Below are 26,929 nucleotides of genomic sequence, written 5' to 3' on the forward strand. Positions count from 1 at the left end.
TATATATATATATATATATATATATATATATATCAGGGGTCGGCAACCCGGATGCAGCTCTTTAGCGCCGCCCTAGTGGCTCTCTGGAGCTTTTTCAAAAATATATGAAAAATGGAAATGATAAGGGGAAAAAAACATATCTTTTGTTTTAATATGGTTTCTGTAGGAGGATAAACATGACACAAACCTCCCTAATTTTTATAAAGCACACTGTTTATATTAAACATGCTTCACTGATTCCAGTATTTGGTGAGCGCCGTTTTGTCCGACTAATTTTGGCGGTCCTTGAACTCACCCTAGTTCTAAGACGTGTTTTATGCCACTTCTTTTTCTGTCTCATTTTGTCCACCAAACTTATAACGTTGCGCATGAATGCTCAAAGGTGAGTTTTGTTGACGTTATTGACTTATGTGGAGTGTGCTAATCAGACATATTTGGTCACTGCTTGACTGCAAGCTAATCGATGCTAACATGCTATTTAGGCTAGCTGTATGTACATATTGCATCTTTATGCCTCATTTGTAGCTATATTGGAGATCATTTAGTTTCATTTAAGTCTTCTTAATTCACTTTTTTATCTCATGACACACTATTTGTATGTAATATGGCTATGAATTTTTTGTGGCTCCAGACAGATTTGTTTTTGTATTTTTGGTCCAATATGGCTGCCCAGTTTTGACCTCGAACGTCTCAGAGCAGGAGGGATAGAAAGAGAAAAAAAAGGAAGAAAAAGTGGGAAATTGTGGGGACAAGAGGGGGATAAGACAGAGAGACAAAAACAACAACAGCAAACAAAACAACAACAGAGCAACATCAGTACAAATATGATGGTCAAGGTGATAGCAAAGAAACAGTTAGTGAAATAAATAATAATACAGAAATGACATTATTCCACTACTAATGGAGCAATACAAATACCAATAGAAATATCACTATTGACAAGGAGTACTACCAATAATTGAGCTCTATTATCAACAATACAGATGTTGGAATGCAACAATACATACATGTAAAACTTTCTATAGTTCCAGACTTATGCTCATTTAAAAACATCACTGCACATCCATCCCATCCATTTTCTACCGCTTATTCCCTTTTGGGGTCGCGGGGGGCGCTGGCGCCTATCTCAGCTACAATCGGGCGGAAGGCGGGGTACACCCTGGACAAGTCGCCACCTCATCGCAGGGCCAACACAGATAGACAGACAACATTCACACTCACATTCACACACTAGGGACCATTTAGTGTTGCCAATCAACCTATCCCCAGGTGCATGTCTTTGGAGGTGGGAGGGGCCTATCCCCAGGTGCATGTCTTTGGAGGTGGGAGGAAGCCGGAGTACCCGTAGGGAACCCACGCATTCACGGGGAGAACATGCAAACTCCACACAGAAAGATCCCGAGCCTGGATTTGAACCCAGGACTACAGGACCTTCGTATTGTGAGGCAGACGCACTAACCCCTCTGCCACCGTGAAGCCCTCACTGCACATCATAATGGCAAATACACTTTTCATGTTACAGCTGTAAATAACTGATGTAGAACATCCGGCTGGCCGGATTGAAAATCTTCTTCCAACTTATTTTTGAGCCAAGGCACATTTTTTCCATAAAAAAAAAAATCCGGAGACACACCACCAGCAGAAAAGGTTAAAAAACGAAACTCCACCAGGTTCTTATTTTGAGTTTGTTGTTGTTTCCTGTGTGTCGTGCTTTAGTTCCTGTCTTGCTCTCTTATTTTGGTGACTTTTCCTGTTTGGTTGTTGATCTCCTGTAGCAACTTCACGCCTTCCTTTGAGTGCTTTGTTTTGGCAATCAAGACTATGGAAGTTGTGCGTACGCTATCCTTCATTGTGGGGAGATTGGTGATTTTCATGTCATGTACGGATGTGCTTCGTGGACGCCATCTCTGCTCCACACGCTGTAAGTTTTTGCTGTCGTCCAGCATTCGGTTTTTGTTGACTTTCTAGAAAGTTCAGTTTTACTTTTGTTTTAAATAGACATCCCTATGCTTCAGTGCTTTTTCCTAGCAGGACTTGTCTTTTGTTCATTTTTGGTAGAAGCGTTACATACCTTTTTACCTGCACGCTGTGCTCTGCATATTGGGATCACGACAAACCATCCTCGACGCGTTCCCACCTCATGAACTACCTGCTCCCACCTACTGATATGGAGTATTACAAGATGACCCTGCCAAGATCTACACAGCACAGGGACTAAACAACGGCACATTATGATTATTGATTTGCAAAAATAATTTTTGGGACCAATTAGGTGAAGTTGCATAGTTTCCCACCGCACACCAGACAATATCTCACAGCACACTCATGTGCCGCGGCACAGTGGTTTAAAATCACTGTCTTAATGGGCCAAATGTCTATTTTGCCCAGGTCTGCGTTAGACTCATTCTGCTTCAGTTGCGGCGATACGCTCCGACTGCCTCACCAAGTCAGCTAGCACCACGCTGGGTCACGTTTTCGATGATTCGCTTCTTTAATTCGACGAAAATCATCCACTTCTTCTTCTCGGCACTCACGTTGTCTTTTCACGCTGTGGCGAGACAACGTTATGAGCATCTATGGCTATTCAACTCAGGGGGTTCACTGGAACTGAAAATGCTGGTGAGTTGGCGCCCTGGTCGGTCGGGGGACAAAGGAGGGAATGTTTGTAATGTAACTTAAGTGCTTGAATAACAACTAATAATGTTCCCAAGAAATAGTTCATTAAGTTTTAATTGACCTAATGAGATGAATGAGATGATGTCATTTTTCACTCAAGTTTAAAATGTTTATCCGGATTGTTCTTCCTTGTACTTAGTAAACACATTGATTGGACTTATTCTGCTGTGCTACTTTGCTTAATCCAGTTCCACATACTCAAGGTCTTAAATGTTTTAAGTGCGTACAAGCTTGGGTTGTTGCTATAGCAACCCGCAGATGGCTGTTTCCTCCTTGGCACTTTTCCCTCGTACTGTATATTCCTACACTCTTGTGCCTTGCGTCCATGAGATTTTCAAAATTATATTAAAAAAACCTACTTTTTTCTGTGTCCGTTCCCGCTGACAGGAAGTGACACGTGCAAAATGGCTGCAAGAGTTTTTAAAGAGCGGCGACTTTCTCCCAGCCGCCTGCAAGACGGCCATCTTCACACAAAAACATTCATCAGAGTCGCAGTAAGTTGGTTTTGTTTCCCCTCACATCTCGTCATAGTGGAGTGATGGCCCCGTAGTTTTTGAACGCCTCGCATGTGACTCAGTTTTCCATGAACGCTTTCGCCGAATGTTTGTAGCGATTTTCACGCGACCAAACGTGGCGTGTAGCAAACTGCCTGACTGTCATCATTCCACGTTTGAGAGAGAGAGAACGTGTTTTTATATATATATATATATATATATATATATATATATATGTGTGTAAGTAGGACAGTGACACTCCCCTCCCTTCTTCCTCTCTGCTCATCGCCATCTTTGCCAACAAAAGTCTCCAATAAAGATTGTATTTATATATATTATTTAAAGTCAAAATCTTCACTTTTACCTTTCTTTCATCATTGATATATTTTTCTCTTTGTTTGCTGCGTGTACAACCACAATTATTCTCTTGTGAAATATCTTAAATTCATATTTTTCAGTGTGTGGAACGGATTGATCGCATAGACTTTATTTCTAGGTCAGGGGTCGGCAACCCAAAATGTTGAAAGAGCCATTTTGGACCAAAAATACAAAAACAAATATGTCTGGAGCCGTAAAACAAATTTAAAAGCCATATTACATACAGATAGTGTGTCATGAGATATAAATTGCATTAAGAGGACTTAAAGGAAACTAAATGAGCTCCAATATAGCTACAAATGATGCAATATGTACATATAGCTAGCCTAAATAGCATGTTAGCATGGATTAGCTTGCAGTCATGCAGTGAGCAAATATGTCTGATTAGCACTCCACACAAGTGAACAACATCAGCAAAACTCACCTTTGTGCATTCACGCACAGCATTAAAAGTTTGGTTGACAAAATAAGACAGAAAAAGAAGTGGCATAAAACACGTCCTAGAAAGTCGGAGAAAGTTGTTCATGTAAACCAGGGGTGTCCAAAGTGTGGCCCGCAGCACATCATTCTAAAAATACTAAAATATATATATATTTTTTAAACATTAAAAAGTGTAATAAAAGAGCAAATATCTGAAATGCAACGAGAAAAAAGTTGCACTGTTTACTCTAACAACAAGATTCTTAAATCATTTCTCAAAAAATAATAATTAATATTAATAATCAATGTTGCTTTACATTATTGATTGGTTTCAGGACAAAAAGGACATCAATACAACAAACATAAAAACAGGAAAAATATGAAAATTAGAAAAAAAAAATCCATACTAATTATATACTAATACTATTTATACTAATTATCCTATTGATTGTTATTATAAATATACTAAACCAATTTCAATATGTTATCTGAAGCTGATATAGAGATTTAAGTGTTGAATGAAAAATTAAATTTTTTTTTAAAAAGCATGACCTTTTTATGAGTGGGGCACTTTTGGATCCCTAAGGATTTTAGTGGATTTTAATAACTGTCTTTGCTAAAAAAATAAAACAATAATAATAAAAAATTCAAATAAATTTTGCTAAGAATTATTGACCTATTTAGGGATCCAATTACTTCACATTAAATATTTCACATTGAAAATCTTTTTTGGAAAAATATTGTGTATTTTGTATTTTGACTCAAAAAAAAGGGTTTCGACAAAAAGCTCATAAAAAGTAAAACAAATAATGAAGTAGAATTAGCGATTCAAAGGTTTTATGAAAAAAATAATATATGACTTATTTTGAACCTTGTTTAAGACTGAAACCCTTCTGGGTCCTTAAGACCTAACTTGAGGGAGCCCCAACAATTAAAAAAAAAAAAAAAAGTGTATTTTGTATTGGTTTTGAAAATGAAAAAATATCGACTTGGCTCCCACGTGCTTTGATTTTTCCGTGGAAAATGTTTGGACACCCCTGATGTAAACAAACCACGGTGAGTTCAAAGACCGCCAAAATCAGTAGGACAAAACAGCGCCCGCCAAATACTTGAATCAATGAAGCATGTTTAATACAAACAGTGTGCTTTATAACAGGGAGGTTTGTGTCATGTTTGTCCTCCTACAGAAACTATATTAAAACAAAAAATATATTTTTTCCCTTCATCTTTTTACATTTTGGAAAAAGCTCCAGAGAGCCACTAGGGCAGCATCGTACTGTCGGTGCCAGTTTCAAGGTGCAGGTGTTCTTTTGCTTTCGTCTGTACAAAGTATTCACGCTCCCATCAAACACGTTTTTCCTCTTCGACTGATCTCTCATTTGAATATTAACTTCGAGTTGTGAGCGCACTACTTTTCCTTTGTTCAAACCCTTTTGTTTGTTCTTCTTGTCCAACTCTCTGACAAACTACATTCTTTTAAATATATTGTTATGCATTTTAATTAGGGCTGTCGAAAATAACAAAAAAAATCATGGCATTAAATATGTATATTTGCAGAATAATCATGTCATTTATTTAGATTTTAAAATTATTTTTTGATAGTCATGAATTAACTGTGACTGGTTATGAGGTCAATGCATAGATATGTAGTAGTGAAGGCTTTTATATAGTCTTCTTGCTGGCTGGTTCTCGCGTGAGAGGAAAGAGGCGGGGGGGGGTGGTGATAATTTGGCAATGCCGTCTGCTGAAAAGGATGGAAAGCGCCACTCTACATAGCAACTGACGCTGTGGTCAAAATCGGAATTGCCACAAAACCCATTTTCAGATATTCAACACTTTACTTCCATCTGAAGTGGATCATGCACACCCCAAATGTGTCACGTTTCATGTGTCAGGTAAACCGCAACAAATTAGCTCATTTGCATCCCCTTCCTACTGTACGTCATTTCATTTAAAAAAAAAAAAAAACGACAGGACTTTGGATAAAACTGTTTGGTTTTGCGCGATGTTGTACATTCAAGTGAAACATTCATGGAAGCAAGTCATTTGATTTTCAAATTACATTTTCAAAAGTTTGATTAGTCTGATTGAAATATTACTCAACAGGCATGTTGAGAACGTGTTGAATTAGGTCCTGACGTTGAGCAACACAAACATGACGTTGAAACAACGTGCTTTTTGACAACGTTTATCCAATGTCGGGTTGTGACATTGGTTTGACCGTTGAAATGTGGTCATTTCCCAACCTATTAATCGACCACACAAATACAAGGTTGAAACAACATGCTTTTTGACGACTTTCAATCAATATCAAGTTCTGACGTTGATTTGAACATTGAAATGTGGTCATTTTTCAACCAATATTCTACAACACAAATACAAGGTTGAAACAACATGCTTTTTGACAACATTTAATCAATATCGAGTTCTGATGTGCATTTGAACATTGAAATGTGGTCATTTCCCAACCAATATTCTACAACTCTAACATAACATTGGAACTGTAACGAGTCGGGTGCATGGTGATGCAGGTTTCGTTCTCCCAGGGCTTCGGACACAGCGTGCAGGTAGGAAAAATGATTTATTTAAAATATAAATCAGACTGAGAAAAAACTAAAAGAGCTAGCGTGGGAGCTAGAAAAGAAAATTGCCTAGCGTGGAAGCTAGCCGGTAGTGAGCAGGAAACAAAACGTCGTTACTTGTTGTGCGAAGACAAATTAGGAAGCAAGACCGAATGAACGTAGACGGCAGGTTTAAATAAAGACAGCAATCACAAGACAGGTGCACGTTCGGAACAGGCGGCAAGTGAAAATAATGAGTAACCATGGAAACCAAACTGAGAGTCCAAAACTAACAGGAAACACAAAAAGACTCAAAAATCTAAATCAAAACATGATCTGGGCAGCGGATCATAACAGGAACAACATGATTTTTGACAATGTTTAATAAATGTTGAATTCTGACGTTAATTTGAACATTGAAATGTGGTCATTTCCCAACCAATATTCTACAACACAAATAGAACGTTGAAGCAACATACGTTTTAACGATTTTTAATCAATGTTGGGTTGTGACGTTGATTTGACCACTGAATTTTGGTAATTACCCAACCAATATTCTACAACACAAATACAACGTTGAAACAACATGCTTTCTGACAACGTTTAATCAATGTTGATTTCTGACGTCAATTTGAACATTGAAGTATGGTCATTTTTCAACCAATATTCTACAACACAAATACAATGTTGAAACAACATACTTTTTAACAACTTAAAATCAATGTCAGGTTGTGGCGTTGGTTTGACCATCGAAATATGGTCATTTCCCAACCAGTATTTTACACCACAAACACAACGTTGAAACAACATAGTTTTTAATCAATATCAAGTTCTGAAAGTTGATTTGAGCATTGAATTTTTTTAATTTGTCAACCGATATTCTACAACACAAACACATTGTTGGAACAACATGCTTTTTGACGACGTTTAATCAATATCGAGTTCTGACGTTGATTTGAACATTGAAATGTGGTCGTTTTTCAACCAATATTGTACAACACAAACACAACGTTGAAACAACATGCTTTTTGGCGACGTTTAATCAACGTCAGGTTATGACGTTGATTTGACCGTTGAAATTTGGTCATTTTCAAACCAATATTTTCCAACTCCAAAACAACAATGAAACATTATTTTTGAAAACGTTAATTCAATTACAGGTTGTGACGTTGATTTGACCATTGAAATTTGGTCATTTGCTCAAATATAATTTTACAACACAAATACAACGTTGAAACAACGTGATTTTTGACTAAATGTCAAGTTCTGACGTTGATCTGACCATTGAATTGTGGTCATTTCCCAACCAATATTCTACAACACAAATACAACGTTGAAACAACATACATTTTGACGATGTTTATTCAATGTCAGGTTCTGGTGTGATTTGAACATTGAATTTTGCCCATTTTCCAAACAATATTCTACATCACAAACACAACGTTGAAACAAAATGCTTTCTGACGACGTTTAATCAACGTCAGGTTGTGACGTTGATTCGACCGTTGGAATGTTGGTCATTTCCCAACTAAACAACGTGGATCCAACGTTAGACACCAACGTTGTCACAATTGACAAAAACAGCTATTCTGCAGCGTTGTTTTGAATTCACTTTTAAAGGACATGTACGTGTAATCAATGTTGCATCAACGTCATTTGACAGCGCTAACTTTAATAATGCATGCTAATGTGCGCTAACAAGTGAGGAAAGATACTTTTCTTTGCTTTTTGTTCTTTGTTTGTTCACTGACGCACACACACACACACACACACACACACACAATGAAGTCAGATGTTAGCTAAAAGTAAAAAAAACAAGACTGAGCTCAGAGCGAAGTCTTCTGAAGACGAACAACCGCGTGGTCGATAAATCTAGCCGTCAAGTCCTTTCACAATAAAAGTCATGTTGTGCTGACGCACCGCGCACCCCCGCGTCTGTCTGCAGTCGGGCCGCGTCAGTCAAGAGAGTCCAAACCACAGCAGAAGATCTCCTGGCGACACACGCCAGTCCCGTCTTCTCATCCCAGGACAATCACGCCCCCGCAGACTACAAACATTAAGGCGCAGACCAGCGGCGAAGCTGAAGGCGTTCAAGTCGTCGCGTCAGCACACACACGCACACAAACACACACACACACACACACACACACACACACACACACACACACACACAAGAGAAAACTCTTCTTGTTTCCATGATGGATGGAGACGTCTCTACGGCGACACTTTTTGGCGTGCTGCAATCTCCCACACACACCAACACTACACCACACTGTCATCTCGTGCACCATTCATACTTCACATTATCATCTTATCGTCATCTGTTATCATTTCTTATTCTGCCGACGTTTGGCAGTGAGCAGCTGAGCGGTGATGTGGTCCCATGAGGCCAAGATGGAGGTCTGTGGTGTAGTGGAAAATTTCTGTCCTAGGGTTACCTCCAAATTAAATGCATTGTGGGGGACACGACATAAGAAGTCAAGTCACCCTGAACATTGGACAGTTACATAAGTTGTTATGCTACAAATCAGGACATCATGGAGCGTATAAATACGAAGGGAACACCAAGCCTGATGTGCGCTCTTTCTAATTCCTTTCACTAGGGTTCACCATCTTTCATCTCCGGAGACACTGTCTGTTTTCAGATCGATTCAATCCAACTTTTTACTATCTGATTATGAGTAATTAAAACTGTTGTAACAAACTCTCTATTGTTCCTGTTTAAGATTCAGACTTTTCAACCACATAAAATTGGCGTCACGAACAGGATTTTCTTTCTGACGCCAATTTTATGTGGTCGGAAAGTCCCAAAATTAAACAGGAACAATAGAGAATTTGTTACAGGAGTTTATTTACTCATAATCAGATGGTACAAAGTTGGTTTGAATCGATATGAGACGAAAGATGGTGAACCCTCATGAAAATAATTAAGAAAGAGCGCACACCAGGTTTGGTCTTCCCTTCTTATTTATACTCGCCATGATGGCCTGATTTGTAGCATAACAACTTATGTAACTGTCCAATTTTCAAATGTCACCCCACCAACTTGGTCAGGGTGACTTGACCTCTTATGTCGTGTCCCTCCCAATGCATTCAGTTTAGAGGTAAGCCTAGGACAGACATTTTCAACTAGGGTTTGTTTGCAGAGAAGTTGTGAACAAGAAGTCAACAACAACAACAAACTTCTCCACGATCAAACACGGAGGTGGAAACGCTCGCCAAATTCCTAAGCCTCGTTTTGTGTCGGGATCAAATACTTTCACTATCATTTCTGTGTGTCGTCGCTACAATGAAGGTGGAACACCAAAGAGGTTCCCACGGTGTGTATGGGTGTTAAAATGTGTCGTTTTAGTATTGTTTATCCACGCTAAAAAAATAAGCTGGAAAGTGTGCAGTGGAAACGCAACGCATCGTCGGTCTCGCTTGCCTCTGAACAGCGTGTTTACATGGCTGAAGGCAAGACTGTCCTAATGTCGTTCTTTTCTTTCTTTTACCACGGCGGTTATCCTGATCAGCTCAATTTTAAATGTCGCAAAAAAAAAATTGATTTTATCGTCAAAAACTATTCATATTCAGTACCAAAAATTAGTACAGTTGAGTACCAATGTTGATTCCAAGATACCGTATCAGTTTGAATGTGAACAGTACCTGTCAGGTTCAAACACTGATGACATCTATTAAACAGACAAGAACCAAGGAACTAAACAGAGACAGAATTCAATTTAGCTCAATGAGGAGAAACGTCTGGGCTGTACTCTTTGTACTTACCCAAAAAATTGTACGCCTCCTCTTTTATTTGGACTTTCCCTGATAATAAGGCAACAGCTGTTTCTAAAGGAAGTGGGGTCATAAACAGCCGTTGCCTTTGGTTACAAAACAGTTTAAGGCACAGGTGTCAGACTCAAGGCCCGGGGGACAGATGTGGCCCACAACTTCATTTCATTTGGCCCTGCAGAGTCTGGAAATGATATGTATCGATAAAATACAGTTACTTTTCTTACTAAATGCATTCTTTCTTTCTATTTTGGGAGAAAAAAATATATGACCTCCATGTAATCGCAAATTATGTTAACTTAAATATTGTGTAATTATGCAAAAATATATCAACAAACATTCAAACATTTTTTAAATATAAATAAATACTAATAATGATTTTAAAGCAAGTGGTGCATCAACTTGTGCAATGTAAAAGTAGCAATAAATTTCATGGTACAATTGGGAAATTTACTGTGGTTTTTTCAGCATTTTTCTGTAAATGAAAAAAACATTACTTTTTTTACTGTAATAAACTGTGGTGCCGTTTTGGCATTTACAGTCAGTAATACACCGAAAAATGTTGTTGATTTGTGGTAAAAAATAAAAACCACAAAGGGCAACTCCGATGCCCAAATTTTACTGTAAAATTGCATTTTTTTATTTTATTTGCAAAGGTAAATTTTACAATAATATTCCGGCAACAGAGCTGCCTTTTTTCAACCATAAAAACAGCAGTACTGTTTATCCAATATAAACAACATTTTGAGGCGATATTATTACAACTTCCCATATTTTTTTTACATTTTAGTTTTAAAAAAAATCTACTATTAAAATGCATTAAAAGATGTGTAATAATAGTATTCACCAAGTTCTCAGCCTTGGTTCGATGTCTTGTGCCTGCTGGGCATTTTTTCTGACTTGACGAACAGTCAGACATATTTCAGGACATGCAGATGTGGTATTTGACTTTAAGCAGGTTGTGTGAAGTGTGTTCAACAAGGTAATGAGCTTAATTGCCCTTAAGTGCGAGTTAAAGACCTTTTATTTCCACCTAACGACTGCTCTCACAGCAGCACGGCAGTGAAGGTACATACTGTGTACTTGTACTTCTTCACTCTACACACCTAGTACTCATGCTGTGTACTTCTACAAACCCTGTTTCCATATGAGTCGGGAAATTGTGTTAGATGTAAATATAAACAGAATACAATGATTTGCAAATCCTTTTCAAGCCATATTCAGTTGAATATGCTACAAAGACAACATATTTGATGTTCAAACTCATAAACATTTTATTTTTTGCAAATAATCATTAACTTTAGAATTTGATGCCAGCAACACGTGACAAAGAAGTTGGGAAAGGTGGCAATAAATACTGATAAAGTTGAGGAATGCTCATCAAACACTTATTTGGAACATCCCACAGGTGTGCAGGCTAATTGGGAACAGGTGGGTGCTATGATTGGCTATAAAAACAGCTTCTCCAAAAAATGCTCAGTCTTTCACAAGAAAGGATGGGGCGAGGTACACCCCTTTGTCCACAACTGTGTGAGCAAATAGTCAAACAGTTTAAGAACAACCTTTCTCAAAGTGACATTGCAAGAAATTTAGGGATTTCAACATCTACGCTCCATAATATCATCAAAAGGTTCAGAGAATCTGGAGAAATCACTCCACGTAAGCGGCATGGCCGGAAACCAACATCCCTCAGACGGCACTGTATCAAAAACCGACATCAATCTCTAAAGGATATCGCCACATGGGCTCAGGAACACTTCATAAAACCACTGTCACTCAATACATTTGGTCGCTACATCTGTAAGTGCAAGTTAAAGCTCTACTGTGCAAAGCGAAAGCCATTTATCAACAACATCCAGAAACGCCGTCGGCTTCTCTGGGCCCGAGATCATCTAAGATGGACTGATGCAAAGTGGAAAAGTGTTCTGTAGTCTGACGAGTCCACATTTCAAATTGTCTTTGGAAATATTCGACATCGTGTCATCCGGACCAAAGGGGAAGCGAACCATCCCGACTGTTATCGACACAAAGTTCAAAAGCCAGCATCTGTGAATATATGGGGGTGCATTAGTGCCCAAGGCATGGGTAACTTACACATCTGTGAAGGCACCATTAATGCTGAAAGGTACATACAGGTTTTGGAACAACCTAAGCGCCATCTTTTTCATGGACGCCCCTGCTTATTTCAGCAGGACAATCCCAAGCCACATTCAGCACGTGTTACAACAGTGTGGCTTTGTAAAAAAATAGTGCAGGTACTTTCCTGGCCCGCCTGCAGTCCAGTCCTGTCTCCCATGGAAAATGTGTGGTGCATTATGAAGCGTAAAATACGACAGTGGAGACCCCGGACTGTTGAAGGACTGAAGCTCTACTTAAAACAAGAATGGGAAAGAATTCCACTTTCAAAGCTTCAACAATTAGTTCCCTCAGTTCCCAAACGTTTGAGTGTTGTTAAAAGAAAAGGTGATGTAACACAGTGGTGAACATGCCCTTTCCCAACTACTTTGTCACATGTTGCAGCCATGAAATTCTAAGTTAATTATTATTTGCAAAAAAGACAATTAAAGTTTATGAGTTTGAACATGAAATATGTTGTCTTTGTAGCATATTCAATTGAGTATGGGTTGAAAATGATTTGCAAATCATTGTATTCTGTTTATATTTACATCTAACACAATTTCCCAACTCATATGGAAACAGGGTTTGTATACATCCATGGTCCAGACTTCTTGGTGAGCCAATCAAACTCCTCCTCTTCCCCCGTCGGTGTTTTCCCGCTTTGGATGGCGTGAGTGCGTTGTGCTGAGTCAGCTGCTTCCAAGGATTAGACATCCCAGACACACACAATCCGTCAAATAATGGATCCTATTTTCAGCCGACTGGCACTTCTATAAATAAAACCCCACATGACACCAAAAGAAAAAGTGGTGGATCAGAACACTTGGAATGGTTCCACTAAAGGAACATAGCGGCAGTTATTAAAAGTTCCACAAGTGCATGTTTTTAACGGTCTTCCAACCAACAGTCAAGTAAGTGGCTAGCTAGGTTTTACGCAAAAAAAAAAAAAAAAAAAGGCTTCGCTACACATCTTAAAACGCACCGGTGGGCTTGCCTGGCGTGTTTCCTGCAGCCTGTCAGTGGAAACACGTGACAAGCAAATTGCAAAACAGAATCGGGCCGACCTGGACGTCAGTTCAAGTCCCGGCATAAAAGAGACTATGTTCCCCAGTTAACCCTTCCTTCCATCCATCTTCTTCCATTTATCCGAGGTCGGGTCGCGGGGGCAGCAGCCTAAACAGGGAAGCCCAGACTCTCCTCTCCCCAGCCCCTTGGTCCTGCTCTTCCCGGGGTATCCCGAGTAAACCCTTCTGGTGTTTTCTCCAGTCGAACTCGCTGATTTAGCTCGCCGGGACTTGGTTAGGCAGGGAGCGTCTCAGGTAGCGCGTCGGTCCTCGCTGTTTTCAACTCGGAGATTCACGCACAAAAGTATTGGGACATCTCCGGTGAATGTGTATCTTGTATCATCTACACCAGGGGTAGGGAACCTATGGCTCGCGAGCCAGATGTGGCTCTTTTGATGACTGCATCTGGCTCTCAGATAAATCTGAGCTAACATTGCTTAACACGATAAGTAATGAATAATTCCACTTGTAGTCACAGTCTTAAAAATATAAAACATTCTCATGCATTTTTAATCCATCCATCCGTTTCCCACCGCACCTGTTCAAGAAGTTGCGTTAATGGTAAGAAGTTATTTATTTGTTATTGGTTAGTGTGGGGCTTGCCCTCCTGGGGGTTCTTCAGACCACCAAGCACCGACATGAGAGCCTGTTCCAGGGTTACATTAGTATTTTATTTTTCAATAAGTCTATTAGTTGCTTTCTAGCAATTATCTTTTTCTCTTTCGTTCTCGCTCACGCTCTGGCTCCAGCCCTAACCCCGTCTCTCCTCCTGGCCGCTGCTTATAACAGAGTCACAGGTGATTAGATAAACAGGCCCAGGTTGGCCATCTACGCACCTGTCGCTGATTTCGAGGCCGATCGTGGCAACACCCCGCTTCGCTGCAGGCCCGCAGGCCACACCCCCTCCACAGTTAGCTTCAGAATAACAATGTTATGACAAAGAATAAGAGACCTATTATACAATAGAAATGTTGGTCTTACTTAAAAATGCACGCGTTTAGTTGTGTTCAGTGTTAAAACAAATATTATATGGCTCTTACGGAAATACATTTTAAAATATTTGGCTTCTTGGCTCTCTCAGCCATAAAGGTTCCCGACCCCTGATCTACACACACATTAAAATATACCTTTTATTTCATCGTGATTAATAGAAATTAATCTGGATAAAACTTGTCACTTTCACCATTTATGCTCCGTAATATCATGAAAAGGTTCAGAGAATGTGGAGAAATCACTGCACGTTAGCCATGATATTATGCACCCTGGATCCCTCAGGCGGTACTGCATCAAAAAGCCACATCGGTGTGTAAAGGATATCACCACATGGGCTCAGGAACACTTCAGAAAAAAAAACCCCACTGTTAGTAACTACAGTTGGTCACTGCATCTGTAAGTGCAAGTTAAAACTCAACTATGCAATGCCTTTGCATCAGCCGGCTTGGCTGTTGCAAAGTGGAAAAGTGTTACGTGGTCTGATGAAGTCCACATTTCAAATTGTTTTTAGAATCTGTAGACAGAGGAATAGAACCATCCGGACTGTTCCCAGCATGTGTGATGGTATGGGGGTGCATTAGTGCCCAAGGCATGGCTAACTTACACATCTGTGAAGGCACCATTAATGCTGAAAGGTACATACAGCTTTTGGAGCAACATATGCTGCCATCCACGCATGGACGCCCCTGCTTATTTCAGCAAGACGATGCCAAGCCAGGTGTTACAACAGCGTGGCTTCATAGTAAAATAGTGTGGGTACGAGACTGGCCTGCCTGTAGTCCAGACATTGAAAATGTGTGCAGGCTAAAATATGAGGCAGGAGACTGTTGAACAACTTAAGCTGTACATCAAGCAAGAATGGGAAAGAATTCCACTTCAAAAATGTGTCTCCTCAGTTCCCAAACCTGCACTGAGTGTTGTTAAAAGGAAAGGCCATGTAACACACTGGTAAAAATGCCCCTCTGACTACTTTTTTGGAAACTTAAATATCTTGTCTTGGCAGTTTATTTAATTGAATATAAGTTGAAAAGGATTTGTTGTATTCTCTTTTTATTTACTATTTACACTAACTTTTGTGTTGTGTACACACACACATTTGGTTTTACATGCACTGATGAACACACTCATTCCTACACACACACTCAAACACAAGATTCTGACCAAGTTCTGCATCCAGCGGGTTTGACGTGAGAAAAGAAGGCCGCGTGAGAAGAAAGCTAAAGAGCCGCCCTGCTCGCCAACATCTTATTTCTGGCAGCGCCGCCGCCTCCTCCATCACCTTGTCAAACTCCACGCGGACGACATTCCACGCGAGGAAGACTCCCCAGGTTGAGGGGAGACGTGCGTGCCAGGAACACTTCCTGCCAAGCGCACGCCGCTCTGATGCGCGGATCACCCAGAGAGGAGAAAACGCCGCAGCCGCCTGGCAGCCGCCTGGCATCCATCACGGCGGAAAAAGGATCCCACAGCAGGCGCCGCGTTTACCTTCTTCTGATTGGCCCGTGAAGACGCTTCATCAGCAACACGATGGCGAGGATGAACCGTCACCACGGCAACGTGAGGCAGCACAATGCAGCCGTGTGGGCGGGGCCAGAAAAGTGTCAATCACTGCTGCAGGCGAATACTTTTGAACATCCGTCATGATGATGATGAGACCCAGGTTTGTGATGTCATCATCATCGTCATCATCTTCCTCCTTCCTGCGGGAATCACCGCCACATGTCAGAACCATCACGCGTGTTTTCACCGTCGCCCGTGGCAACGCAGGCCAAACACATCGCTTCCTCTCACTCGCGCACGAGCCGGGCCGGGCGCCATGTTGGTAGTGGCGGGCGCGTAGAAGGAGGTATTTTCCAGGCGTGCCGCAAATATTCCACCTGGGAGCTTTTTAATTACCATTATAGAGGCAGACTGTCAGTGACATTTTGTATTGCGCAATTCCTGCGCAATTTTTACGTAATAGGTACGTTTGTTTTGCTGACTATGGGGAATGTTTTGATGGTGCATGGGTGGAGGAGGGAGGAGCAGAGGGTGGACATAAGATGTTGGAAAACTGGGAATTCCTGGAATATTTCTGAACTCTGAAAATTGGCAATCGTAATGTTCAGGATGAGGGAAATGTGTTGAAGGTGGAAAAATGTTTGGAATTTTTGCACTTGTAAAAAATTCCCATTCATTTGAATGGGAATTTCCTGGGAATTTTGGGAAAAATAGGAATTTTTACGTAATAGGTACGTTTGTTGTGCCGACTGTGGGGAATGTTTTGATGGTGCATGGGTTTAAATTGTGGAGGGAGGAGCAGAAAGGACAAGGGTGGACATAAGATTTTGGAAAACTGGGAATTCCTGGAATTTTTTTTAACTCTGAAAATTGGAAGTTGGAATGTCCAGGATGAGAAGAATGTGTTGAAGGTGGAAAAATTTGGGAATTTTGGAACTTGTAAAGATTGTCCATTAATTTGAACGGGAATTTCCTGGGAATTGGTGAATTTCAGGAAAACCGGGAATGTTTACAAAGACTTTCTGTGTGGATTTTGCATGTTCTCCTCGTGACAGCGTGGGTTCCCTCTGGGTTCTCCGACTCCGTTCTTCCTCCCACCTCCAAAGACATGCACCTGGGGATAGGCCCCTCCCACCTCCAGAGGCATGCACCTGGGGATAGGCCCCTCCCACCTCCAGAGGCATGCGCATGCACCTGCGGATAGGCCCCTCCCACCTACAGAGGCATGCACCTGGCTGTTATCATTAATTCTTCATCTAAACGAGAATATATAAACATCTCATCAGTCAATATCCCAGTGAGAGCAGACATGATACAGTAAGTGAATGTTTAGCACTTACCAAAACTGCTCCTTGCTGGATCTGTTAGCACAGAGCTTCTAAAACTTGTAGTTCATCCTCTGTATACTCAGGCTCAAAAATATAAGGATCTGGACACACAGTCCCTAAGTAGTCTTTGTTGTCTCTCAAGTCCGCCATGATTAGTAGTCTTCTTCTTCTTGTTGTTGAAGGGAAAGTGAGCGTCCGTGAAAAGAATGCTTAAAACAAGTACTTTACGTAAATATTACATGTTATTATTAATGTTACTACATGACATATATACTTACATCATGTATATATTACATGTTATTATGAATGTTACTAGATACTACATATATACTTTCATCATTTATATATTACATGTTATTATGAATGTTACTACATGACATATATACTTACATCATGTATATATTACATGTTATTATGAATGTTACTACATGACATATATACTTACATCATGTATATATTACATGTTATTATGAATGTTACTAGATACTACATATATACTTACATCATTTATATATTACATGTTATTATGAATGTTACTAGATACTACATATATACTTTCATCATTTATATATTACATGTTATTATGAATGTTACTACATGACATATATATATACTTACATCATGTATATATTACATGTTATTATGAATGTTACTAGATACTACATATATACTTTCATCATTTATATATTACATGTTATTATGAATGTTACTACATGACATATATACTTACATCATGTATATACTACATGTTATTATGAATGTTACTATATACTACATAAATACTTACATCTTGTATATATTACAAGTTATTATGAAACTTACTATATATACTTACATCGTGTATATATTACATATTATGAATGTTACTAGATACTACATATATACTTACATCGTGTATATATTACATGTTATTATGAATGTTGCTAGATACTACATATATTCTTACATCATGTATATATGACATGTTATTATGAATGTCACTACATGACATATATACTTACATCATGTATATATTACATTATTATGAATGTTACTACATGACATATACTTACATCATGTATATATTACATGTTATTATGAATGTTACTAGATACTACATATATACTTACATCATGTATATATTACATGCTATTAGGAATGTGGCTAGATACTACATATATACTTACATAATGTATATATTATATATTACATGTTATTATGAATGTTACTAGATACTACATATATACTTACATCATGTATATATTACATGTTATTATGAATGTTACTACATAACATATATAATTACAGTGAGTATACAAAACCCTGATGGAGGCCTTTGGATGTAATTTTGGTGAAATAGAGCAAATCCCGTTGTTAGCTGACTTTTGCTATTATTTATTTATGATTTAGAATGCATGAACATGTGTTCTTGTCTTACATAAAGATTGTGATTGATAGGCAGCATTTAAGACAAAAGGCAGAAAATGGCGTTGGCGTCACACTCTGCACCAGCTGGATGTGCGCCTGCACAGAAGTGAAAAACAGGAGGTCTCACTCTGCCGTTGTTTGCCAAAAACGTTGTCGTCTCCACAGGGAAGATTTCCATGACGCTGGTGTTTAGTAAACAAGTTGGGCGACCTCCGTGCTCGCTCCTCGTGTTGTTGTCACCAGGACACAAGATGGAAGGAGAGTTAAAGTACCAATGATTGTCTCTCACACACACACACACACACACACTAGGTGTGGTGACATTTGTCCTGGTGAGGGGAGCTGTGAGCAGCAGCGGTGGCCGCGCCCGGGAATCATTTTGCTGATTGAACCCCCAATTCCAACCCTCAAGAGTCAGTGGTAGAAGGTAGTTTCATCACACGTGTGTGTGTGTGTGTGTGTGTGTGTGTGTGTGTGTGTGTGTGTGTGTGTGTGTGGAGCTCCACTGCGGTCGTACACACACACACACACACACACACACACAGCATGTTGATCCAGCGGGGTTCCCCCGATCCCGAGCAGCCTGTGATGACTTCCACATGTCTGGCACTGCTCCTCCTTTCTCTGACGTTCTTCTCCGAGGAATCTGCACACATTTTTCGTCTCACTTTCACACTCGACCTCGTCTCCTTCATGGTCTCATTCATGACCTTCTTCATGTATTCCTTCATGAGCTCCTCCATGGTCTCATTCATGACCTTCTTCATGGTCTCCTTCATGATCTCCTTCATGGTCTCATTCATGGTCTCCTTCATGGTCTCATTCATGATCTCCTTCATGGTCTCTTTCATGAGCTCCTTCAAGGTCTCATTCATGGTCTCCTTTGTAGTCTCCTTCATGGTCTCCTTCATGTATTCTTCATGACCTCCTTCATGGTCTCCTTCATGTATTCCTTCATGAGCTCCTTCATGGTCTCATTCATGAGCTCCTTCATGTATTCCTTCATGATCTCTTTCATGGTCTCCTTTATAGTCTACTTCATGGTCTCCTTCATGTATTCTTCATGACCTCCTTCATGGTCTCCTTCATGTATTCCTTCATGAGCTCCTTCATGGTCTCATTCATGAGCTCCTTCATGTATTCCTTCATGAGCTCCTTCATGGTCTCATTCATGATCTCTTTCATGATCTCCTTCATAGTCTCCTTCATGGTCTCATTCATGATCTCCTTCATGTATTCTTCAAGACCTCCTTCATGATCTCCTTCATGTATTCTCCATGACCTCCTTCATGGTCTCCTTCATGTATTCCTTCATGAGCTCCTTCATGGTCTCATTCATAACCTCCTTCATGTATTCCTTCATGAGCTCCTTCATGGTATCATTCATGGTCTCCTTGATGATCTCCTTCATGGTGTCTTTTATGAGCTCCTTCATGAGCTCCTTCATGATCTCCCTCATGGTCACTTTCATGACCTCCTTCATGGTCACTTTCATGACCTCCTTCATGGTCACTTTCATGAGCTCCTTTATGGTCACTTTCATGAGCTCCTTCATAGTCTCATTCATGGTCTCCTTGATGATCTCCTTCATGGTCTTTTTCATAATCTCCTTCATGGTCTCTTTCATTATCTCCTTAATGGTCTCCTTCATGGTCTCCTTCATGAGCTCCTTGATGGTCTCCTTGATGATCTTCTTCATGAGCTCCTTCATGGTCTCCTTCATGAGCTCCTTGATGATCTTCTTCATGAGCTCCTTCATGGTCTCCTTCATGAGCTCCTTGATGGTCTCCTTGATGATCTTCTTCATGAGCTCCTTCATGGTCTCCTTCATGAGCTCCTTGATGGTCTCCTTGATGATCTTCTTCATGAGCTCCTTCATGGTCTCCTTCATGGTGTCCTTCATGGTGTCCTTCATGGTCTCCTTCATGAGCTCCTTCATGGTCTCCTTCATGACTCACCTTGGACTTGGTGTCTCTAGTGTGTCCAGGTCCTCCAGTAGACACATGTTGAAGTCCACACTTACGTCCACAACAATCACTCATGTCTCTTTTACATCTTGCTGCACTCTTGCATCACACACACGCACACACACACACACACACACACACACACACACACACACACACACGATCTACACACTTATACAAACACACACACACACAATTATACACACTCTTACTATGTATATGCGCATGTACAAACTGTTATACACACACTCACACACACAAAACAATCTACACTCTTATACATACACTTATACAAACACACAAGAGTATAAACACACTTTGTGTGTTTATACTCTTGTGTACACACTGTCATACACACACAAACACGCGCGCACACACAATCTACATTCTTATGCAAACACTTATATACACACTCTTACTGTGTATACTCTCGTGTACAAACTGTCACACACACACACACACACAAACAAACACACACATTATCTACACTCTTATACACACACTTATACAAACACACACACTTATATACACACCGTTAGTGTGTATACTCTCATGTACACACTGTCACACACACACATTATCTACACACTTATACACACTTATACAACACTTGAGTGTACTACTACACATGTGTACATAATAAAGTGTACAGTACATGAGTGTACTACTACACATGTGTACATATTAAAGTGTACATGAGTGTACTACTACACATGTACATATTAAAGTGTACAGTAATTGAGTGTACTAGTTCACATGTGTACATGATTAAGGGTACATAAGTTTACTACTACACATGTGTACATATTAAAGTGTACATGAGTGTACTACTACACATGTACATATTAAAGTGTACAGTAATTGAGTTTACTACTACACATGTGTACATAATAAAATGTACAGTACATGAGTGTACTACTACACATGTGTACATAATTAAGTGTACATAAGTGTACTACTACACATGTGTACATAATAAAGTGTACAGTACATGAGTGTACTACTACACCTGTACAAATTAAAGTGTACATTACATGAGTGTACTACTACACATGTGTACATAATAAAGTGTACAGTACATGAGTGTACTACTCCACGTGTACATATTAAAGTGTACAGTACATGAGTGTACTACTACACGTGTACATATTAAAGTGTACAGTACATGAGTGTACTACTACACATATGTACATGATAAAGTGTACATGAGTGTACTACTAATCACGTGTTCATGTTTAAGTGTACATGAGTGTACTAGTCCACACGTGTACATGTTAAAGTGTACATGAGTGTACTACTACACACGTGTTCATGTTTAAGTGTACATGAGTGTACTAGTCCACACGTGTACATGTTAAAGTGTACAGTACATGAGTGTACTACTACACATATGTACATGATAAAGTGTACATGAGTGTACTACTAATCACGTGTTCATGTTTAAGTGTACATGAGTGTACTAGTCCACACGTGTACATGTTAAAGTGTACATGAGTGTACTACTACACACGTGTTCATGTTTAAGTGTACATGAGTGTACTAGTCCACACGTGTACATGTTAAAGTGTACATGAGTGTACTACTACACACGTGTACATATTAAAGTGTACAGTACATGAGTGTACTACTACACATATGTACATGATAAAGTGTACATGAGTGTACTACTAATCACGTGTTCATGTTTAAGTGTACATGAGTGTACTAGTCCACACGTGTACATGTTAAAGTGTACATGAGTGTACTACTACACACGTGTTCATGTTTAAGTGTACATGAGTGTACTAGTCCACACGTGTACATGTTAAAGTGTACATGAGTGTACTACTACACGTGTACATATTAAAGTGTACAGTACATGAGTGTACTACTACACACGTGTACATATTAAAGTGTACAGTACATGAGTGTACTACTACACATATGTACATGATAAAGTGTACATGAGTGTACTACTACACACGTGTTCATGTTTAAGTGTACATGAGTGTACTAGTCCACACGTGTACATGTTAAAGTGTACATGAGTGTACTACTACACTTGTGTTCATGTTAAAGTGTACATGAGTGTACTACTACACATGTGTTCATGTTTAAGTGTACATGAGTGTACTAGTACACACGTGTACATGTTAAAGTGTACATGAGTGTACTACTACACATGTGTTCATGTTTAAGTGTACATGAGTGTACTACTACACACGTGTTCATGTTTAAGTGTACATGAGTGTACTAGTCCACACGTGTACATGTTAAAGTGTACATGAGTGTACTACTACACATGTGTTCATGTTTAAGTGTACATGAGTGTACTACTACACATGTGTTCATGTTTAAGTGTACATGAGTGTACTAGTACACACGTGTACATGTTAAAGCGTAGATGAGTGTACTGATGGTGTAAAAGGGGGCGGGGCCTAGAGTGTTGGACACACAAACGTGAGGTGTTGTGGATCTACACACACACACACACACACACACACGGCGCCCCCCCGACCCACGGAGAACAAGCCTCTCAGGTCAGCTCTGTCCTTAAACGGCGAGCGGCGATCAAACGGCGGCGGTGGCCCTCGGGCGCTGATGTTTGTGCGGGCGGGGCCCGGGGCCCGGCGGGCCAGTAGCAAGCAGAACACCTGAGACAACCGCCCTGGAATGTTCTTCTTCTCAGCGGCGGACCCCTCGCCTGTTGTTTTTAATGATACTCATTAGCGAGCCGGGTTGGCGTGGAAACGGTGGGGGGAGGGGCCTCCATCTGGCACACATGTAAAAACATGCAGCGTGACCTCTGACCTCAGCATGGTTAGGACAACATCACCTGCTGGACCGCAGTCTTTGAAGTGCACTCGCATAATATTATCTCTGGCCAATCAGGAGGCAGGAATGCTGGCTGGCTCCCCGGGAAAACCATCCCACGCCGTCTGCAGGAGCAGGTTCCCAGGGGGGAGGGGCCACCAGGCCACGCCCACCCCGTCACACCTTTACAGGTTGTCTGCATAGCTGCGGCTTCACTGCCAAGTACACAAAGTACACAGCGTGTGTTGATGCAAACCGCTAAGCTAACATTCAGAACACTCCGTGAGAGCGTTACCAAGCCCCGCCCACTGCTCGTTTGGACTTATTTATTTTGAAGTGCACTAGTTGAAGTGTACTTGCTGTGTTGTAGATGTCATTCTGACAATTGTGAGCGCTGGGAGTCACGTGACGTAGGCAGCTGGTACACAGCGACCCCTGGAGGATGCCTGCGACATCACAACAACACAACATCACATCACAACACAGCATCACATCACAACATCACGTCACAACAACACAACATCACATCACAACACATCACAACACAACATCACATCACAACACAACATCACATCACAACACCACAACATCACAACACAACATCACATCACAACACAGCATCACAACACAACATCACAACACAACATCACAACATCACGTCACAACAACACAACATCACATCACAACACAACACAACATCACATCACAACACAACATCACATCACAACACAACATCACAACACATCACAACACAACATCACATCACAACACAACATCACAACACAACATCACAACACATCACAACACAACATCACATCACAACACAACATCACAACACAACATCACAACACATCACAACACCACATCACAACACCACATCACAACATCACATCACAACATCACATCACAACACAACATCACAACACATCACAACACAACATCACATCACAACACAACATCACAACACAACATCACAACACAACATCACAACACAACATCACAACATCACAACACAACATCACAACACCACATCACAACATCACATCACAACATCACATCACAACATCACATCACAACATCACAACACAACATCAAAACATCACAACATCACAACAAATCACAACACAACATCACAACACCACATCACAACATCACATCACAACATCACATCACAACACATCACAACACAACATCACAACATTACATCACAACATCACATTACAACACATCACAACATAACATCACAACATCACAACACAACATCACATCACAACATCACATCACAACATCAAAACATCACAACAAATCACAACACAACATCACAACACCACATCACAACATCACATCACAACATCAAATCACAACACATCACAACACAACATCACAACATTACATCACAACATCACATTACAACACATCACAACATCACATCACAACATCACAACACAACATCACATCACAACATCACATCACAACATCACAACACAACATCACAACATTACATCACAACATCACATTACAACACATCACAACATCACATGACAACATCACATGACAACATCACAGCATCAAATCACATCAAAGCATCACTTGACAAAATCACAACACAACATCACATGACAACATCACATAATCACATGACAACATCACAACACAACATTACAACATCACATCACAACATTACATCACAACATTACAACACAACATCACATCACAACATTACAACACAACATTACAACACATCACATCACAACATTACAACACATCACATCACAACATTACAACACATCACATCACAACATTACAACACAACATTACAACACATCACATCACAACATTACAACACATCACATCACAACATTACAACACAACATTACAACACATCACATCACAACATTACAACACATCACATCACAACATTACAACACATCACATCACAACATTACAACACAACATCACAACATTGCAGTGAAATATGAACACTATTTTTACTTTTAACAATACTTCATTTAAAAAAAAATCCTAAATCGGATTTTTTATTTTTTTATTTTTATTGTCCTGTCCAGTCACTCAGACAAATCATGTAGTTCAAGTTCATGTAGCAATGATAGTCTCACACACACACACACACACACACACACACACACACACACACACACACACACACTAGGTATGGCCAAATTATTCTCTGCATTTTGACCCATCACCCTTGATCACCCCCCGGGAGCTGAGGGGAGCTGTTCACTTCCCCTTTGGTCCGGATGACACCATGTCGAATATTTCCAAAAACAATTTGAAATGTGGACTCGTCAGACCACAGAACACTTTTCCACTTTGCATCAGTCCATCTTAGGTGATCTCGGGCCCAGAGAAGCCGGCGGCGTTTCTGGATGTTGTTGATAAATGGCTTTCGCTTTGCATAGTAGAGTTTTAACTTGCACTTACAGATGTAGCGACAAACTGTATTTAGTGACAGTGATTTTTCTGAAGTGTTCCTGAGCCCATGTGGTGATATCCTTTAGAGATTGATGTCGGTTTTTGATACAGTGCCGTCTGAGGGATCGAAGGTCACGGTCATTCAATGTTGGTTTCCGGCCATGCCGCTCAGGTGGAGTGATTTCTCCAGATTCTCTGAACCTTTTGATGATATTATGGAGCGTAGATGTTGAAATCCCTAAATTTCTTGCAATGTCACTTTGAGAAAGGTTGTTCTTAAACTGTTTGACTATTTGCTCACACAGTTGTGGACAAAGGGGTGTACCTCGCCCCATCCTTTCTTGTGAAAGACTGAGCATTTTTTGGGAAGCTGTTTTTATACCCAATCATGGCACCCACCTGTTCCCAATTAGCCTGCACACCTGTGGGATGTTCCAAATAAGTGTGTGATGAGCATCAACTTTATCAGTATTTATTGCCACCTTTCCCAACTTCTTTGTCACATGTTGCTGGCATCAAATTCTAAAGTTAATGATTTGTAAAAGAAAAAAATGTTTATGAGTTTGAACATGAAATATGTTGTCTTTGTAGCATATTCAACTGAATATGGCTTGAAAAGGATTTGCAAATCATTGTATTCTGTTTATATTTACATCTAACACAATTTCCCAACTCATATGGAAACGAGTTTTGTACACCAAAATGCGTCCATTCTCCCTTTCTGTCTCCACTGTGTCTGCTTGTAAGTACTCTGTGCGTGTGCGCTGCCCAACATGCTCCTCTGCTCCTATAGGTGTGTGACAATCATTGGTAATATAACTTTAACTTTTTAAACCCAGCAATGTCACCACGTCAGGACCACGTTATGCCTGTAAAAAAAAAAAAAAAAAAAGGCAAACAGGTCTTTTTCAAACACAGTATAGTACCCTTTTTCATTCATTAGTACTGCTATAGTTAATTATTTGAATATGTTAATATAGCACATTAATAAGGTACCTTTAGGACCAGTTCTCCACAGGT

At 40.0% G+C, this 26,929-nt stretch overlaps 1 long non-coding RNA gene across 1 annotated transcript; it reads left to right on the plus strand.

The window, feature by feature from the left end:
• The first annotated feature begins 258 nt into the window (after positions 1-258).
• On the plus strand, positions 259-17,438 carry LOC133543761 (uncharacterized). Its single transcript, XR_009804511.1, has 3 exons — positions 259-382; positions 3,064-3,170; positions 17,034-17,438. It is a non-coding gene; the product is annotated as an uncharacterized LOC133543761 (long non-coding RNA).
• The last annotated feature ends 9,491 nt before the right edge of the window (positions 17,439-26,929 follow it).

This window comes from Nerophis ophidion, linkage group LG26 (genome assembly GCF_033978795.1).
Source record: "Nerophis ophidion isolate RoL-2023_Sa linkage group LG26, RoL_Noph_v1.0, whole genome shotgun sequence".
In the NCBI taxonomy this organism is placed as follows: Eukaryota; Metazoa; Chordata; class Actinopteri; order Syngnathiformes; family Syngnathidae; genus Nerophis; species Nerophis ophidion.